Below are 5,710 nucleotides of genomic sequence, written 5' to 3'. Positions count from 1 at the left end.
TGGTGGTTTAGTCCCTGGGAGCTCTAGGGATCTGGTTGGTGATATTGTTGTTGTTACTCCTATGGGATTGAAACTCCTTTAGCTCCTTCAGTCCTTTCCCTAACTCCTCATCAGGGACCCCATGTGCTTAGTCCAGTGGTTGACTACCAGACTTGCCTCTGTATTTGTCAGGCTCTGACGGAGCCTCTCAGGAGACAGCTATATCAGGATCCTTTCAGCAAGCATTTCTTGGCATCCACAATAGTGTCTGGTTTGGTGATTGCATATGGGATGGATCCCAGGTGGGGCAGTCTCTGGATGACCTTTGCTTCAGTCTCTGCTCCACACTTTGTTTTCATATTTCTCCCATGAGTATTTTTTTTATCCTAAGAAAGACTGAAGCATCCATACTTTGCTCTTCCTTCTTTGTGAGCTTGATGTAGTCTGTGAATTGTATCTTGGGTATTCCGAGCTTTGGGGCTAATATCCAGTTACCAGTGAGTGCATAGCATGTGTGTTCTTTTGTGATTGTGTTACCTCATTCAGCATGCTATTTTCTAGTTTCATCCATTTGCCTAAGAATTCACAAAGGCATTGTTTTAAGAGCTGAGTAGAAATCCATTATATAAATGTACCACATTTTCTGTATCCATTCATCTGGTTCAGGACATCTGGTTCTTTCCAGTTTCTGGCTATTATAAATAAGGTTGCTATGAACATAGTGGAGCATGTATCCTTGTTATATGTTGGAGCATCTTCTGGGTATATGCCCAGGAGTGGTATAGTGGAGTTCTCAGTTCATAGTATGTCCATTTTTCTGAGAAACCACCAGATTGATTTCCAGAATGATTGTTCCAGCTTGCATTACCACCAACAATAGAGGAGTGTTCCTCTTTCTCCACATCGTCACCAGTATCTGCTATCACCTAATTTTTTTTGCTCTTAGTCATTCTGATGTGTGTGAGGTGTAATCTCAGGGTTGTTTTGATTTGCATTTCCTGGATGACTAAGGATGTTGAGCATTTCTTAAGGTGCTTCTCAGCCATTCATATTCCTCAGTTCAGAATTTTTTTTAGCTCTGTTCCCTATTTTTCATATGGTTATTAGGTTCTCTGGGAGACTAACTTCTTGAGTTCTTTGTATATATTGAATACTTTTTCTCTATCAGATATAGGATTGGCAAAGATCTTTTCCCAATCTGTTGGTTGCTGTTTTGTCTTATTGACAGTGTCCTTTGCCTTACAGAAGCTTTGCAATTTTATGAGGTCCCATTTGTTGATTCTTGATGTTAGAGTATAAGCCATTGGTGTTCTGTTCAGGAAATTTCCCCCCTGTGCCCATGTGTCTGAGGCTTTTTTCCATTTTCTATTCTATTAGTTTTAGTGGATATGGTTTTATGTGCAGGTCCTTGATCCACTTGAACAAGAGGTTTGTACAAGGAGATAAGAATGAATTGATGTGCATTCTTCTATACACTGACCGCCAGTTGAACCAGCATCATTTTTGAAAATGTTATCTTTTCCCACTGGATGGTTTTAGCTCCATTGTCAAAGATCAAGTGGCCACAGGTGTGTGGGTTTATTTCAGACCCAGTCCTTCAAATAACTGTGATTACAAACTGATTTTAGATGATTAATCAATATGAGTTAAAAGCCAGAAGGCAACCTCATGTTTATGTTACATTCTGATTTAATTATAAAAGGGTGCTTTTGATATATTTCAATTAGAAATAGCTAAGAGTAGTCAAGGTTTAACAGTTTGAATATATATATATATATATATATATATTTCAAATATACCAGAAACCCACAGGATGTGACATTTAATGTTATTTAATTACTTGATAATGAGAAATATCTGCTCCTGACAGCACACCTTTCTGTTTAAGTTTGAGAAGCAATAGTTGTTGCTTCCTTTATACCCAGGTAACGTTTAAATCGTTTTCAAATTTCGACTGGGTTGAAGACTAGTTTTACTCTCATAATCAAACTCAAGTTGTTTAACATTGAGAGAGAGAGAGGTTATAGAGTGGAGGACATGGTTTTCAGATGGCATAACAAGCTAAAATCTAAACATAATCTAGGGATAGGATCATAATTCTTTCAGTTAGAAATGATGGTAAAATACTTTAATTGACAAATATGGCTGGGCAGTGGTGGTACATGCTTTAATCCCAGCACTTAGGAGGCAGAGGCAGGTGGATTTCTGAGTTCGAGCCCAGCTTGGTCTACAGAGTGAATTCCAGGACAGCCAGGGCTACACAGAGAAATCCTGTCTAGAAAGAAAAAAAAAAAACTAAAAAAGACAAATATGATGGACTAGATGTTATTTGTACATCACACTGTGTAATTTACATGATTTTTATAATTGTGTTCAATTTATGTCTGGGAGAAGAATCTTTAATTTTTTTATTTTTTATTATTGGAAAGAAAAGGTGAGGTGTAGGGGTGGTTTTTGATGTTAAGTTCCTGTTGCCCAATTGGTTTTTGATTTGTCAGTAAAGAAAGCCATGGGCCACTTGCTGAGTGGAAAGTATAAGTAAGACTTCTAGGTTCCTGGAGGCAGGCAGGGAGACAGAAGATGGAGAAGGAGCTTTGCCATGCTTTGGATGGTGAAGAACCCAGCTGGTATGTGAGGTTTTGGGAGAAGCCTGGACCTGTGGCCACTACTACAGGAGGGTGGTCAGAGATGTTGGCAGAGCTAGATGGAACTAGCCACTGAAGTTGAGGGCACGTGGGAGGAGCAGAGCTAAGAGTATTGGTAAGGGCAGGTTTTCCAGGTGAGAGAAGGTAGAACCCAGAAATTCTGTTCAAAGGCATGTTGAAAAGGAACAACTGTGTAAGTGTCTTTTATCTTCAAATTCAAGTGAAGCTGGGTGGGGTGGGGGCTGGTAGTGTGGCCACTTCCTGGAGCAAAGACAGGTAGTGAAAAACTATACACAACAGTATGCTTCATTGGATCTGTCCCTAGAGAAATCACTAATACATTCTTCCTCGGATGCCCAATGACTTCAGAGGACATTGTTACCTAGTTGAGGACAAGTCTTGGGATCAAGTAATACTCAACCTATCACTAGCATAGAGTAGGCATTTGTGGTACATGGTATTTGGATGAAATCAAGTTCACATCACTGAATTTTGTTATAAAACCCACTCACAAATTTCTCTTTTCACCATCAGTGTGTTGCTTGTATTCTTATGCCCAGGTCTCCTGGTTTCTAAGTGATCTCAAAGGATTGTGATATCCACAGTAGAGAAACATAAGAGCCTTTAATTCAAACCCAGGTTTGGACCACAAATTGCAGGAAGCAAAGTTGTGATCCTGCATCTAGGGGTTTAGGGAATTTATATAAGCAGGTCCAGGGCTTCAGGGTTACACAGCAGATAAGACAAGCTATAATTTTATCTGTTTGGGCAGTAGACAGTGTCAGTGGGCAGGGTTGCACGATTGGTGGAGTCTGTTCTTTTGGCTTTTATGGTGTTATCAGGGTTAAATGTTTTCTACAAACCAGTCACAGCTGCTTGGGAATGCTTCATTGACTTGACTTCTCTCTAAGGATGTGTGGTTTTTGCTTTCCTCAAGGCCATAAGCAGATGTGTTGGGGAGTTCTTGGCCATCTATCAGAGAGGGTGCCAGCTTCCAGTGTCATGGAGGCTGAAGGCTGCATTAGTTTATCTGTTCTCAGGCTTGGGGAGTTGCTATTGGAATGAGGATTTGTAGGCCCTTGACATTGGCTGTGTCTTTTGGGAGAGTCAAGTGACTGGAAGGAACAAGTGGGCCTTCTGTGTGCACGGGGTAAGGGGGAAGTGCTAAGGCAAGCACCAGCTGCTCAGCTTCTTCAATGTTAACATTGATTTCCCACAAGATAGTGGTAGCAAGAAGTCTTCATAAATGAAAGCTTCATACATTAAAAATATGCTAACATGTTACACTTAACTTCTAGAAAATTAGTGTTAAGTGAAAGAAAGTGGTGTGGTACTGTCCACCCAACAATTTAGTATCATATACTAGCTTTTCTGCTTCTGTAAGAATTAGTAATAGTCACCAAAATAGCTTATATAAATTCTTTCTTCTGGGTTCTATTACAACTCTTGAAATGCACATTTTCACAGTCATCATTTTAGTATGTAAGCTTGCTCAACATCTGGTTTCCATCTGCACCCCAGAGCTGACCCTGTGCCACAGTGCTCCATACCCAAATTCATCCCAGAAAGAACTGGTCTCCCAGGTGCTCACACAGGCTTGCAGGAGGGACAAGCCATAGTCAGAGACAGAAATACCAGCTAACACCAGAGATATCCAGATGGCCAGGGCAAGGGCAAGAACATAAGCAACAGAAACCAAGGCTACTTGGCATCATCAGAACCCAGTTCTCCCACCACAGTCCTGGATACCCCAACACACTGGAAGAGCAAGACTGATTTAAAATCACATCTCAGGATGATGATAGAGGACTTAAGAAGGACATAAATAACCCTCTTAAAGAAATACAGGAGAACATAGGTAAATAGTTAGAAGCTCTTTAAGAGGAAACACAAAAATTCCTTAAAGGATTACAGGAAAACAAACAAACAGGTGAAGCAATTGAACAAAACCACCCAGTATTTAAAAATGGAAATAGAAACAATAAAGAAATAACAAAGGGAGACAAACTTGGAGATAGAAAACCTAGGAAAGAGATCAGGAGTCATAGACACAAGCATCACCAGCAGAATAAAAGAGATAGAGAGAGAATCTCAATGTGCAGAAGATACCATAGAAAATATTGACACAACAGTCAAAGAAAATGCAAAATTCAAAAGCTCCTAATCCAAAACATCAAGGAAATCCAAGGGCTGGAGAGTTGGCTCAGAGGTTAAGAGCACTGACTGCTCTTCTAGAGGTCCTGAGTTCAATTCCCAGCAACCACATGGTGGCTCATAACCATCTGTAATGGGATCCAATGCCCTTTTCTGGTGTGTCTGAAGACAGCTACAGTGTATGTACTCATATACATAAAATAAATAACAAAAAAAAAAAGAAATCTAAGACACAATGAGAAGATCAAACTTAAAGTTAATAGGTATAGAACAGAGTGACAACTTAAAGGGCCAGTAAATATCTTAACAAAATTATAGAAGAAAACTTCCCTACCCTAAAGAAAGAGATCCACATAAACATATAAGAAGTCTTAAACAAGTCAAATAGATTAGACCAGAAAAGAAATCTTCCTGTAATATAATAGTCAGAAGACCAAATGCACCAAAGAAAGAAAGAATATTAAAAGCAGTAAGGGAAAAAAGTCAAGTAGCATATAAAGGCAGTCCTATCAGAATTACACCAGACTTTTCACCAGAGACTGTGGAAGCTAGAAGATCCTGTGAAGATGTTATACAGACCCTAAGAGAACACAAATGCCAACCCAGGCTACTATACACAGCAAATCTCTCAATTACCATAGATGGAGAAACCAGATATTCCATGACAAAACCAAATTTACACAATATCTTTCCACAAATCTAGACCTACAAAAATAATAGAGAGAAATTGCCAACATGAGGAGGGAAACTATACCCCAGAAAAAGCAAGAAAGTAATCTTCTCTCAACAAACCCAAATGATGATAGCCAAACAAACATAAAAATAACTTAAAAAATAACAGGAAGCAACAATCACTATTCCTTAATATCTCTAAACAGAAATTAACTCAATTTCCCAATAAAAAGACATAGACTAGCAGACTGGATAAACAG

Source organism: Arvicanthis niloticus, assembly GCF_011762505.2.
Source record: "Arvicanthis niloticus isolate mArvNil1 chromosome Y unlocalized genomic scaffold, mArvNil1.pat.X SUPER_Y_unloc_14, whole genome shotgun sequence".
In the NCBI taxonomy this organism is placed as follows: domain Eukaryota; kingdom Metazoa; phylum Chordata; class Mammalia; order Rodentia; family Muridae; genus Arvicanthis; species Arvicanthis niloticus.
The sequence above is the reverse complement of the archived record's forward strand: the minus strand, read 5'-3'. Positions refer to the sequence as shown.